Genomic DNA, 15252 nt, shown 5'->3' on the forward strand with positions numbered 1-15252 from the left:
TGGCCCTAAAGCCCTAACCCTGGGCCCCGGGCCCTGGCCCTAAAGCCCTAACCCTGGGCCCCGGGCCCTGGCACTAAAGCCCTAACCCTGGGTCACGGGCCCTGGCCCTAAAGCCCTAACCCTGGGCCCGGGGCCCTGAGCCTAAAACCCTAACCCTGGGCCCTGGCTCTGAGCCTAAAACCCTAACCCTGGGCCCTGGCCCTCAGCCTAAAACCCTAACCCTGGGCCCTGGCCCTCAGCCTAAAACCCTAACCCTGGGCCCTGACCCTGAGCCTAAAACCCTAATCCTGGGCCCTGACCCTGAGCCTAAAACCCTAACCCTGGGCCCTGGCCCTCAGCCTAAAACCTTAACCCTGGGCCCTGACCCTGAACCTAAAACCTTAAACTTGGGCTCTGGCCCTGAGCCTGAAACCCCAACCCTGGGCCCTGGACCTGAGCCTGAAACCCTAAACCTGGGCCCTGACCCTAAAACAACCCTAACCCTGGGCCCTGCCCCTAAAACAACCCTAAACATGGGCCCTGACCCTAAAACAACCCTAACCCTGGGCCCTGACCCTAAAACAACCCTAACCCTGGGCCATGACGCTAAAACAACCCTAACCCTGGGCCCTGACCCTAAAACAACCCTAACCCTTGGCCCTGACCCTAAAACAACCCTAACCCTGGGCCCTGACCATAAAACAACCCTAACCCGGGGCCCTGACCCTAAAATAACCCTAACCCTGGGCCCTGACCCTAAAATAACCCTAACCCTGGGCCCTGACCCTAAAACAACCCTAACCCTGGACCCTGACCCTAAAACAACCCTAACCCTGGGCCCCGGGCCCTGACCCTAAAGCCCTAACCCTGGGCCCCGGGCCCTGGTCCTAAAGCCCTAACCTTGGGCCCCGGGCCCTGACCCTAAAGCCCTAACCCTGGGCCCCGGGCCCTGCCACTAAAGCCCTAACCCTGGGCCCCGGGCCCTGGCCCTAAAGCCCTAACCCTGGGCCCCGGGCCCTGGCCCTAAAGCCCTAACCCTGGGCCCCGGGCCCTGGCCCTAAAGCCCTCACCCTGGGCCCCGGGCCCTGGCCCTAAAGCCCTAACCCTGGGCACCGGGCCCTGGCCCAAAAGCCCTAAACCTGGGCCCCGGGCCTTGGCCCAAACGCCCTAACCCTGGGCCGCGGGCCCTGGCCCTAAAGCCCTAACCCTGGGCCCCGGGCCCTGGCCCTAAAGCCCTCACCCTGGGCCCCGGGCCCTGGCCCTAAAGCCCTAACCCTGGGCCTCGGGCCCTGGCCCAAAAGCCCTAAACCTGGTCCCCGGGCCCTGGCCCTAACGCCCTAACCCTGGGCCCCGGGCCCTGGCCCTAAAGCCCTAACCCTGGGCCACGGGCCCTGGTCCTAAAACCCTAACCCTGGGCCCAGGGCCCTGAGCCTAAAACCCTAACCCTGGGCCCTGGCCCTGAGCCTAATACCCTAACCCTGGGCCCTGGCCCTGAGCCTAAAACCCTAACCCTGGGCCCTGGCCCTGAACCTAAAACCCTAACCCTGGGCCTTGGCCCTGAGCCTAAAACCTTAACCCTGGGCCCTGACCCTGAAACTAAAACCCTAACCTTGGGCCCTGGCCCTGAGCCTGAAACCCCAACCCTGGGCCCTGGGCCTGAGCCTGAAACCTTAACCCTGGGACCTGACCCTAAAACAACCCTAACCCTGTGCCCTGACCCTAAAACAACCCTAACCCTGGGCCCTGACCCTAAAACAACCCTAACCCTGGGCCCTGACCCTAAAACAACCCTAACCCTGGGCCCTGACGCTAAAACAATCCTAACCCTGGGCCCTGACCCTAAAACAACCCTAATCCTGGGCCCTGGCCCTGAGCCTAAAACCCTAACCCTGGGCCCTAAACCTAAGAGAACCATAACCCTAGGCCCTGACCCTAAAACAACCCTAACCCTGGGCCCTGACCCTAAAACAACCCTAACCCTGGGCCCTGAACCTAAAACAACCCTAACCCTGGGCCCTGACCCTAAAACAACCATAACCCTGGGCCCTGGCCCTGACCCTAAAACAACCCTAACCCTGGGATCTGGCCATGACCCTAAAACAACCATAACCCTGGGCCCTGGCCCTGACCCTAAAACAACCCTAAACCTGGGCCCTGGCCCTGAGCCTAAAACCATAACCCTGGGCCCTGGACCTGAGCCTAAAACCCTAACCCTGGGCCCTGAACCTAAAACAACCCTAACTTTAGGCCCTGGCCCTGACCCTAAAACCCTAACCCTGGGCCCTGACCCTAAAACCCTAACCCTGGGCCCTGACCCTAAATCCCTAACCCTGGGCCCTGACCCTAAAACTCTAACCCTGGGCCCTCGCCCAGACCCTAAAAACCTAACACTGGGCCCTGACCCTGACCCTAAAACCCTAACCCTGGGCCCTGGCCCTGAGCCTAAAACCCTAACCCTGGGCCCTGGCCCTGACCCTAAAACCCTAACCCAGGGCCCTGGCCCTGACCCTAAAACCCTAATCCTGAGCCTTGGCCCTTACCCTAAAACCCTAACCCTGGGCCCTGGCCCTGATCAAAAAACCCTAACTGTGGGCCCTGACCCTAAAACACCCCTAGCCCTGGGCGCTGGCCCTGACCCTAAAACAACCGTAACCCTGGGCCCTTACCCTAAAAAAACCCTAACTCCGGGCCCTGACCCTAAAACAACCCTAACTTTGGGCCCTGCCCTGACCCTAAAACACCCCTAGCCCTGGGCGCTGGCCCTGACCCTAAAACAACCCTAACCCTGGGCCCTGGCCCTGACCCTAAAACAACCCTAACCCTGGGCCCTGGCCCTGAGCTTAAAACCCTAACCCTGGGCCCTGGCCCTGAGCCGAAAACCCTAACCTTGGGCTCTGGCCATTAGCCTGAAACCCCAACCCTAGGCCCTGGCCCTGAGCCTAAAACCCTAACCCTGGGCCCTGGCCCTGAGCCTAAAACCCTATCCCTGGGCCCTAACACTAAAACAAGCATAACAATGGGCCCTGACCCTAAAACAACCCTAACCCTTGGCCCTGACCCTAAAACAACCCCAACCCTGGGCCCTGACCCTAAAACAACCCTAACCCTGGGCTCTGACCCTAAAACAACCATAACCCTGGGCCCTGACCCTGACCCTAAAACAACCCTAACCCTGAGCCCTGGACCTGACCCTAAAACAACCCTAAACCTGGGCCCTGGCCCTGAGCCTAAAACCCTATCCCTGGGCCCTGGACCTGAGCCTAAAACCCTAACCCTGGGCCCTGACCCTAAAACAACCCTAAACCTGGGCCCTGGCCCTGACCCTAAAACAACCCTCACCCTGGGCCCTGACCCTAAAACAACCCTAAACCTGGACCCTGACCCTAAAACAACCCTAACCTGGGCCCTGACCCTAAAGCAACCCTAACCCTGGGCCCTGACCCTAAAACAACCCTAACCATGGGCCCTGACCCTAAAACAACCCTAACCCTGGGCCCTGACCCTAAAACAACCCTAACCCTGGGCCCTGACCCCAAAACAACCCTAACCGTGGGCCCTGTCCCTAAAACAACCCTAACCCTGGGCCCTGACCCTAAAACAACCCGAACCCTTGGCCCTGACCCTAAATCAACCCCAACCCTGGGCCCTGACCCTAAAACAACCCTAAACCTGGACCCTGACCCTAAAACAACTATAACCCTGCGCCCTGGCCCTGACCCTAAAACAACCCTAACCCTGGGCCCTGGCCATGACCCTAAAACAACCCTAACCCTGGGCTCTGGCCCTGACCCTAAAACAACGCTAACCCTGGGCCCTGGCCCTGACCCTAAAACAACCCTAACCCTGGGCCCTGGCCCAGAGCCTAAAACCCTAACGCTGGGCCCTGGACCTGAGCCTAAAACCCTAACCCTGGGCCCTGACCCTAAAACAACCCTAAATTTGGGCCCTGGCCCTGACCTTAAAACAACATTAACCCTGGGCCCAGGCCCTGACCCTTAAACAACCCTAAACCTGGGCCCTGGCACTGACCCTAAAACAACCCTAACCCTGGGCCCTGACCCTAAAACAACCCTAACCCTGGGCCCCGACCCTAAAACAACCCTAACCCTGGGCCCTGACCCTAAAACAACCCTAACCCTGGGCCCTGACCCTAAAACAACCCTAACCCTGGGCCCTGGCCCTGAGCCTAAAACCCTAACCCTGCGCCCTGGCCGTGAGCCTAAAACCCTAACCCTGGGCCCTAACCCTAAAAGAACCATAACCCTGGGCCCTGACCCTAAAACAACCCTAACCCTGGGCCCTGACCCTAAAACAACCCTAACCCTGGGCCCTGACCCTAAAACAAACCTAACCCTGGGCCCTGACCCTAAAACAACCATAACCCTGGGCCCTGGCCCTGACCCTAAAAGAACCCTAACCCTGGGACCTGGCCATGACCCTAAAACGACCCTAACCCTGGGCCCTGGCCCTGACTCTAAAACAACCCTAAACCTGGGCCCTGGCCCTGAGCCTAAAACCCTAACCCTGGGCCCTGAACCTAAAACAACCCTAACTTTGGGCCCTGGCCCTGACCCTAAAACAACCCTAACCCTGGGCCCTGGCCCTGACCCTAAAACAACGCTAACCCTGGGCCCTGGCACTGACCCTATAACAACCCTAACCCTGGGCCCTGACCCTAAAACAACCCTAACCCTGGGCCCTGACCCTAAAACAACCCTAGGCAGCCTAGGCAGGAGGATCGCTTGAGGCCAGGAGTTGGAGACCAATCAGTGTTAAATAGTGAGACTCTGTGTCTACCAAAAAAAAGAGACATTAGCCAGGTGTGGTAGTGGTGCACACCCGTAGTTCCAGCTACCTGGGAGTCTGGGGTGGGAGAAATCCCTTGAGCCTGGGAAGTCTACACTACAGTGAGCCAAGATTGTGCCACTGCACTCCAGCCTGGGCGACAGAGTGAGACCCTGTCTTAGAAAGAAAAAAGAAAAGAAAGTGTTAATCCCCCTATGGGAATCTCCTCTTCTCCTGCTCTCTCTGGAACCTCACTTGTCGGTTCTTCCTCCCACTCTCCTGTATCTTTAACCTATCCCCCACTTTTAGCTCCTTCCCATCATCATTTAAATTACTCAAACTTCTTCTGTTTTAAAAACCTCTCCCTAAACTCAGGGAGAGGTCTCCTGCACACCCATTGAGCCATCTGCTCTCCCTGGTGCCTTCTCCACAGCAGCCAGAGCCATGTCTCTAATCCATGAATCTCATCAGGTTACTCCCCCAATGCATTAGTATTGGAAGCGATGGTGCGGATTAGAACAGTGTTAAGGCACGGTGTGGATTTTATTACATTAGTATTGGAAGCGATGGTGTGGACTAGATCAGTGATAGGCCACGGTGTGCATATTATTACATTAGTATTGGAAGCAATGGTGCGGATTAGATCAGTGTTAGGGCATGGTGTGGATATTATTACATTAGTACTGGAGGCGATGGTGTGGATTAGATCAGTGTTAGGGCATGGTGTGGATATTATTACATTAGTATTGGAAGCGACGGTGTGGATTAGATCAGTGATAGGCCATGGTGTGGATATTATTACATTACTATTGGAAGCGATGGTGTGGATTAGATCAGTGTTAGGGCATGGTGTGGATATTATTACACTAGTACTGGAAGCGATGGTGTGGATTAGATCAGTGTTAAGGCATCGTGTGGATATTACTACATTAGTATTGGAGGCGATGGTGTGGACTAGATCAGTGATAGGGCATGGTGTGGATATTATTACATTAGTATTGGAAGTGATGGTGTGGATTAGATCAGTGATAGGGCATGGTGCGGATATTATTACATTAGTATTGGAAGCGATGGTGCAGATTAGATCAGTGATAGGGCATGGTGTGGATATCATTACATTAGTATTGGAAGCGATGGTGTGGACTAGATCAGTGATAGGCCATGGTGTGGATATTACTACATTAGTATTGGAAGCGATGGTGTGGATTAGATCAGTGTTAGGGCATGGTGTGGATATTATTACATTAGTACTGGAAGCGATGGTGTGGATTAGATCAGTGTTAAGGCATCGTGTGGATATTACTACATTAGTATTGGAGGCGATGGTGTGGACTAGATCAGTGATAGGGCATGGTGTGGATATTATTACATTAGTATTGGAAGTGATGGTGTGGATTAGATCAGTGATAGGGCATGGTGCGGATATTATTACATTAGTATTGGAAGCGATGGTGCAGATTAGATCAGTGATAGGGCATGGTGTGGATATTATTACATTAGTAGTGGAAGCGATGGTGTGGACTAGATCAGTGATAGGGCATGGAGTGCATATTATTACATTGGTATTGGAGGCGATGGTGTGGATTAGAGCAGTGATAGGGCATGGTGTGGATATTATTACATTAGTATTGTAAGCGATGGTGAGGACTAGATCAGTGATAGGGCATGGTGTGGATATTACTACATTACTATTGGAAGCGATGCTGTGGATTAGATCAGTGACAGGGCATGGTGTGGATATTATTACACTAGTATTGGAAGCGATGGTGTGGATTAGATCACTGTTAAGGCATGGTGTGGATATTATTATATTAGTACTGGAGGCGATGGTGTGGACTAGATCAGTGATAGGGCATGGTGTGGATATTATTACATCAATATTGCAACCGTTGTTGTGGATTAGAACAGTGTTAGGCCATGATGTGGATAGTATTACATTATTATTGGAAGCGATGGTGTGGATTGGACCAGTGATAGGGCATGGTGTGGATATTACTACATTAGTATTGGAGGTGATGGTGTGGATTAGATCACCGATAGGGCATGGTGTGGATATTACTACATTAGTATTGGAGGCGATGGTGTGGATTAGATCACTCATAGGGCATGGTGTGGATATTATTTCATTAGTACTGGAGGCGACGGTGTGGATTAGATCACTGATAGGGCATGGTGTGGATATTACTACATTAGTATTGGAAGTGATGGTGTGGATTAGATCAGTGTTAAGGCATGGTGCGGATATTATTACATTAGTACTGGAAGCGATGGTGTGGATTACATCAGTGGTAGGGCATGGTATGGATATTATTACATTAGTATTGGAAGCGATGTTGTGGATTAGATCAGTGACAGGGCATGGTGTGGATATTATTACATTAGTATTGGAAGCGATGGTGTGGATTAGATCACAGTTAAGGCATGGTGTGGATATTATTACATTAGTACTGGAGGTGATGGTGTGGACTAGATCAGTGATAGGGCATGGTGTGGATATTATTACATTAATATTGAAAGCGTTGTTGTGGACTAGAACAGTGTTGGAGCATGGTGTGGACAGTATTACATTACTATTCGAAGCGATGGTGTGGACTAGATCAGTGATAGGGCATGGTGTGGATATTATTACATTAGTATTGGAAGCGATGGTGTGTACTACATCAGTGATAGGGCATGGTGTGGATATTATTACATTAGTATTGGCAGTGATGGTGTGGATTAGGTCAGTGATAGGGCATGGTGGGGATATTATTACATTACTATTGGAAGCGATGGTGTGGATTAGATCAGTGATAGGGCATGGTGTGGATATTACTACATTAGTACTGGAAGCGATGGTGTGGATTAGATCAGTGATAGGGCATGGTGTGGATATTATTACATTAGTATTGGAAGCGATGGTGTGGATTAGATCAGTGATAGGGCATGGTGTGGATATTATTACATTAGTATTGGAAGCGATGGTGTGGATTAGATCAGTGATAGGGCATGGTGTGGATATTGCTACATCAGTATTGGAAGCGATGGTGTGGATTAGATCAGTGATAGGGCATGGTGTGGATATTGTTACATCAGTATTGGAAGCGATGGTGTGGATTAGATCAGTGATAGTGCATGCTGTGGATATCACTACATTAGTATTGGAAGCGATGGTGTGGATTAGATCATCGATAGGGCATGGTGTAGATATTACTACATTGTTATTGGAAGCGATGGTGTGGATTACATCAGTGATAGGGCATGGTGTGGATATTACTACATTGGTATTGGAAGCGATGGTGTGGATTAGATCAGTGATAAGGCATGGTGGGGATATTACTACATTAGTATTGGAAGCGATGGTGTGGATTACATCAGTGATAGGGCATGGTGTGGATATTACTACATTGGTATTGGAAGCGATGGTGTGGATTAGATCACTGATAGGGCATGGTGGGGATATTACTACATTAGTATTGGAAGCGATGGTGTGGACTAGATCAGTGATAAGGCATGGTGTGGATATTACTACATTAGTATTGGTAGTGATGCTGTGGACTAGATCAGTGATAGGGCATGGTGTGCATATTATTACATTAGTATGGGAAGCGATGGTGTGGACTAGATCACTGATAGGGCATGGTGGGGATATTATTACATTAGTATTGGAAGCGATGGTGTGGACTAGATCAGTGATAAGGCATGGTGTGGATATTACTACCTTAGTATTGGAAGTGATGCTGTGGACTCGATCAGTGATAGGGCATGGTGTGGATATTACTACATTAGTATTGGAAGCGATGGTGTGGATTAGATCAGTGATAGGGCATGGGGGGTTTTTATTAAATTAGTATTGGAAGCGATGGTGTGGACTAGATCAGTGATAGGGCATGGTGTGGATATTACTACATTAGTATTAGAAGCGATGGTGTGGACTAGATCAGTCATAGGTCATGGTGTGGATAGCATTTCATTACTATTGGAAGCGATGGTGTGGACTAGATCAGTGATAGGGCATGGTATGGATATTATTCCATTAGTATTGGAAGCGATAGTGTGGATTAGATCAGTGATAGGGCATGGTGTGGATATTACTACATTAGTATTGGAAGTGATGGTGTGGACTAGATCAGTGTTAGGGCATGGTGGGGATATTACCACGTTAGTACTGGAAGCGATGCTGTGGACTAGATCAGTGTTAGGGCATGGTGTGGATATTATTACATTAGTATTGGAAGCGATGATGTGGACTAGATCACTGATAGGGCATGGTGTGGATATTACTACATTAGTATTGGAAGCAATCGTGTGGATTAGATCAGTGATAGGGCATGGTGTGGATATTATTACATTAGTATTGGAAGCGATGGTGTGGACTAGATCAGTGATAGGGCATGCTGTGGATATTATTACATTAGTATTGGAAGCGATGGTGTGGATTAGATCTGTGACCGGGCATGGTGTGGATATTATTGCACTAGTATTGGAAGGGATGGTGTGGATTAGATCAGTGATAGGGCATGGTGTGGATATTATTACATTAGTATTGGAAGTGATGGTGTGGATTAGATCAGCGGTAGGGCATGGTGTGGATATTATTACATTAGTATTGGGAGTGATGGTGTGGATTAGATCAATGATAGGCCATGGTGGGGATATTATTTCATTACTATTGGAAGTGATTGTGTGGATTAGATCGGCGTTAAGGCATGGTGTCGATATTACTCCATTAGTATTGGAAGCGATGGTGTGGATTAGATCAGTGATAGGGCATGGTGTGGATATTACTACATTAGTATTGGAAGCGATAGTGTGGATTAGATCAGTGACAGGGCATGGTGTGGATATTATTTCATTAGTATTGGAAGCGATGGTGTGGATTATATCAGTGATAGGGCATGCTGTGGATATTATTACATTAGTATTTGTGGCGATGGTCTGGACTAGATCAGTGATAGGGCATGGTGTAGATATTATGACATTACTATTGGAAGCGATGGTGTGGATTAGGTCAGTGATAGGGCATGGTGTGGATATTACTACATTAGTATTGGAAGCGATGGTGTGGATTAGATCAGTGATAGGGCATGGTGTGGATATTACTACATTAGTATTGGAAGTGATGGTGTGGATTAGATCAGTGATAGGGCATGGTGTGGATATTGCTACGTCAGTATTGGAAGCGATGGTGTGGATTAGATCAGTGATAGGGCATGGTGTGGATATTATTACATTAGTATTGGAACCGATGGTGTGGATTAGATCAGTGATAGGGCATGGTGTGGATATTGCTACATCAGTATTGGAGGCGATGGTGTGGATTAGATCAGTGATAGGGCATGGTGTGGATATTACTTCATTAGCATTGGAAGCGATGGTGTGGACTAGCTCAGTGATAGGGCATGGTGTGGATATTATTACATTAGTATTGGAAGTGATGGTGTGGATTAGATCAGTGATAGGGCATGGTGTGCATATTATTACATTAGTATTGGAAGCGATGGTGTGGACTAGATCAGTGATAGGGCATGGTGTGGATATTATTACATTAGTATTGGAAGCGATAGGGTGGATTAGATCAGTGATAGGGCATGGTGTGGATATTATTACATTAGTATTGGAAGCGATGGTGTGGATTAGATCACCGACAGGGCATGGTGTGGATATTACTACATTAGTATTGGAAGCGATGGTGTGGATTAGATCAGTGATAGGGCATGGTGTGGATATTACTACATTAGTATTGGAAGCGATGGTGTGGATTAGATCAGTGTTAGGGCATGGTGTGGATATTATTACATTAGTATTGGAAGCGATGGTGTGGACTAGATCAGTGATAGGGCATGGTGTGGATATTATTACATTAGTATTTGAAGCGATGGTGTGGATTACATCAGTGTTAGGGCATGGTGTGGGTATTATTACATTAGTATTGGAAGCGATGGTGTGGACTAGATCAGTGATAGAGCATGGTGTGGGTATTATTACATTAGTATTGGAAGCGATGTTGTGGACTAGATCAGTGATAGGGCATGGTCTGTATATCACTACATTAGTATTGGAAGCGATGGTGTGGACTAGATCAGTGATAGGGCATGGTGTGGATATTATTACATTAGTATTGGAAGCGATGGTGTGGACTAGATCAGTGATAGGGCATGGTGGGGATATTACTACATTAGTATTGGAAGTGATGGTGTGGATTAGATCAGTGTTAGGGCATGGTGTGGATATTATTACATTAGTATTGGAAGCGATGGTGTGGACTAGATCAGTGATAGGGCATGGTGTGGATATTATTACATTAGTATTGGAAGCGATGGTGTGGATTAGATCACCGACAGGGCATGGTGTGGATATTACTACATTAGTATTGGAAGCGATGATGTGGATTATATCAGTGTTAGGGGATGGTGTGGATATTACTACATTAGTATTGGAAGCGATGGTGTGGATTAGATCAGTGTTAGGGCATGGTGTGGATATTATTACATTAGTATTGGAAGCGATGGTGTGGACTAGATCAGTGATAGGGCATGGTGTGGATATTGCTACATCAGTATTGGAGGCGATGGTGTGGATTAGATCAGTGATAGGGCATGGTGTGGATATTACTTCATTAGCATTGGAAGCGATGGTGTGGACTAGCTCAGTGATAGGGCATGGTGTGGATATTATTACATTAGTATTGGAAGTGATGGTGTGGATTAGATCAGTGATAGGGCATGGTGTGCATATTATTACATTAGTATTGGAAGCGATGGTGTGGACTAGATCAGTGATAGGGCATGGTGTGGATATTATTACATTAGTATTGGAAGCGATAGGGTGGATTAGATCAGTGATAGGGCATGGTGTGGATATTATTACATTAGTATTGGAAGCGATGGTGTGGATTAGATCACCGACAGGGCATGGTGTGGATATTACTACATTAGTATTGGAAGCGATGGTGTGGATTAGATCAGTGATAGGGCATGGTGTGGATATTACTACATTAGTATTGGAAGCGATGGTGTGGATTAGATCAGTGTTAGGGCATGGTGTGGATATTATTACATTAGTATTGGAAGCGATGGTGTGGACTAGATCAGTGATAGGGCATGGTGTGGATATTATTACATTAGTATTGGAAGCGATGGTGTGGATTAGATCACCGACAGGGCATGGTGTGGATATTACTACATTAGTATTGGAAGCGATGATGTGGATTATATCAGTGTTAGGGGATGGTGTGGATATTACTACATTAGTATTGGAAGCGATGGTGTGGATTAGATCAGTGTTAGGGCATGGTGTGGATATTATTACATTAGTATTGGAAGCGATGGTGTGGACTAGATCAGCGATAGGGCATGGTGTGGATATTATTACATTAGTATTGGAAGCGATGGTGTGGATTAGATCACCGACAGGGCATGGTGTGGATATTACTACATTAGTATTGGAAGCGATGATGTGGATTATATCAGTGTTAGGGGATGGTGTGGATATTACTACATTAGTATTGGAAGCGATGGTGTGGACTAGATCAGTGTTAGGGGATGGTGTGGATATTACTACATTAGTATTGGAAGCGATGGTGTGGATTAGATCAGTGTTAGGGCATGGTGTGGATATTATTACATTAGTATTGGAAGCGATGGTGTGGACTAGATCAGTGATAGGGCATGGTGTGGATATTATTACATTAGTATTTGAAGCGATGGTGTGGATTGCATCAGTGATAGGGCATGGTGTGGATATTATATGGGTGTTAGGGCACGGTGTGGATATCATAGTAATGTAGGGCACAGTGTGATTATTATATTAGAGGCCACTGTAAGAATATATATTAGCAGCCACTGTGTCTTGGACGTTGACAATGATACTAGGGTGTACTCCAAACAGTGCGATTTGGGGGTTTTCTTTTTCTAGATGAAGTTCTTCCTCTGCAGAGTACTCTAAATACTCACTCCTTGGCACTCAGGGCCGTGGACAGGAGCTTTTTACTCACCAATGAAGAACACCAAGTTAACACGACCCTCGTGCTGCCCTGAGGAAGTTGAAGCTCCTCGCTGCTTCTGGCACCTCCGCGGGAAGTTCGTTGGGGCGGGATCGCGCGCCCTCTGGTGGCTCCGTGGTTCAGCACAGACGCTCTTGCTCACAGTTTGTCGGCGGATGTGCGCCCCCTCCTGGCTGTCCTGAAATACCTATAAAATTCAATATTCCGTTTATTCAGTGTCATAATTTTGGAAATTCAAACCGAAATAAAGGCCACTATATCCATACCCTTCCCATAAATGGTGATGGAAGAATTATTTGGAAGCCAAATGGAATGAAATGACTCTATACACAAATTAAAACACAAAAACCTACTCAAAATAGTCCAGAGACTACAACTTCAAATGCAAAACTATAATCTAAAAGAAAACCTAAGAGACATTGGATCTGGTGTTGAGTTTTAACACACAGCATCAAGTGCCAATTCGTGAAAATACTGAGAACAGACTTTATAAAGCTAAATTTTCTACTATGAAAAACCCTATTCAGAGAACAAAAAGACAAGACACACTGTGAGAAGATATTTAGAAAATACAAACGTGATTTTAAAAACTGTATTGAAGATACACAAAGAACTCTTCAAACGAACACTAAGAAAACTAAAAACCCAAATAAAACTGGGTAAATATCTGAACAGACATCCAGCCAAATAAAATGTATAGATAGCAGGCCAGGTGTGGTGGCTCATGCCTATAACCCCAGCACTTTGGGAGGCTGAGGCGGGTGAGTCACCTGAGGTCAGGAATTTGAGATCAGCCTGGCCAACATAGTGATACCCCCTCTCTACTAAAAATACAAAAAAATTAGCCACGCATGGTGGTGGGTGCCTGTAATCCCAGCTACTTGGGAGGCTGATGCAAGAGAATTGCTTGAACATCGGAGGTGGAGGTTGCAGTGACCCAAGATCACGCCACTGCACTCCAGCCTGAGTGACAGAACGAGACTCTATCTCAATAAAAAAAAAAAAGAAAAAAGAAAAAAAAGAAAATATACAGATATCACATAATCACACAAAAGGATGCTCAATATATCTCATTAGGAGACTGCAAATTAAAATAATGCTGAGATATCACTGCACACCTAGTACAACTGTGGTACTCTTAAAAAAGCTCAACAGTAACAATTGGAGGTTGAAGAACAATAGGTACGGCCATTCATTACTGGCAGAATGCATGAATGGGTACAGCCACTTTGGGAAATAGTTTGACAGTTTTTCCCAAAGATAAACAAGTCTTACCTTACAATCCAACAAATGCACCCCTAAATTGTGTATGTTTAGACAGCTGCTTTGAAAAATTATGTTCAAACAAAAACTAGCATGTAATTATATACGAGCCACTCTACTCATAATGGCCAAAACTTGAAGTAATCAGAACGTTCTTCAATAGCTGAATGCATAATCAATTTGAAGTACAACCATGCAATGGAACACCATTCACCAACAGAAAGGAATGAACTGTCAATCCATGAAAACAAATGAATGAATCTTGCATCTATGTTGCTAAGTAAAGGGTGGCAGTATGAAGATGTTATACATTATATGACTCCATTCATATAACATTCTGGAAAAAGCACAACCAAAGAGATGATAGTCAGATCAGTGACTGTCTGGGGTGGGGATTTGAAGTATTCTGTATGCTGCTTCAGTAGTGGATATCTGACACTATGCATTTGATAAAACCCACAGAATTTTAATGCACAAAGAACAAATCACAATCTACACAAATTAAATGATTTAGGATGTGGAAGTATCTAAGGACAAAATACAGAGTGCAACCAAGAATCGAACTGTATTACCAATGTATGTTGCAAGTGGTGGGCCAAAGGTGCTGAGCTGGAAATGAGTAGAAGCCATAGACTAAAAACAAAACGTACTATATACACCAACAGTGGACTCTATTTTATAAAGTTATTTCCCATAGGGATAATAGTGAATTTTGAAACTACTATATCTGTAAAAAGAAAAATAACCATGATTTTCCTCTATACTATCAACACTCCACTTTTAACAGCAAATTGTGGGGGGGTGGGGGGTGTTTCCCATACCAACCAATATTCCAACTCTCTGGAAAACAATTGGGTATCCTGTAATTCAACTGTGACACTGATTACCTGGAGTTAGTATACACCCTACAAGTTAAGGGCTTAGTAACACCAGACTGTCCACAACCTCAGATGCCAATCACAAGTAGTGAATCCCCAGTTTACCCAAACTTCTATATGACTTGGCCAGAAACTAGGCATTCCTACACCCCCTCTTCAGGTTTGACAATTTGCTATGATGGCTTATGGAACTAGGAAATACTTACTTATGTTTACTAGTTATTATGGTCTCAATGTGTGTACACCCCCACCCCAAATTCCTATTTTGAAATGTAATCCCCAAAGGGATGGTATTCAGAGGTAACCGAGAGGTGATCGGATCATGAGAGTGCTGTCCTCATGAATGAAACCAGTGCCCTTATA

At 47.1% G+C, this 15252-nt stretch overlaps 1 protein-coding gene across 1 annotated transcript in view; it reads right to left on the bottom strand.

Annotated features, from left to right (window-relative positions):
* Positions 1-15252, bottom strand: part of LOC129525421 (uncharacterized) — a 166923-nt gene that overhangs the window by 127650 nt on the left and 24021 nt on the right. The window contains exon 2 of the mRNA XM_063710836.1: positions 12740-12935. The gene's annotated coding sequence lies outside the window, so the exon portion shown is untranslated. The remainder of the gene's footprint in view (positions 1-12739; positions 12936-15252) is intronic.

Source organism: Gorilla gorilla, chromosome 9 (genome assembly GCF_029281585.2).
Source record: "Gorilla gorilla gorilla isolate KB3781 chromosome 9, NHGRI_mGorGor1-v2.1_pri, whole genome shotgun sequence".
Taxonomy (NCBI): domain Eukaryota; kingdom Metazoa; phylum Chordata; class Mammalia; order Primates; family Hominidae; genus Gorilla; species Gorilla gorilla.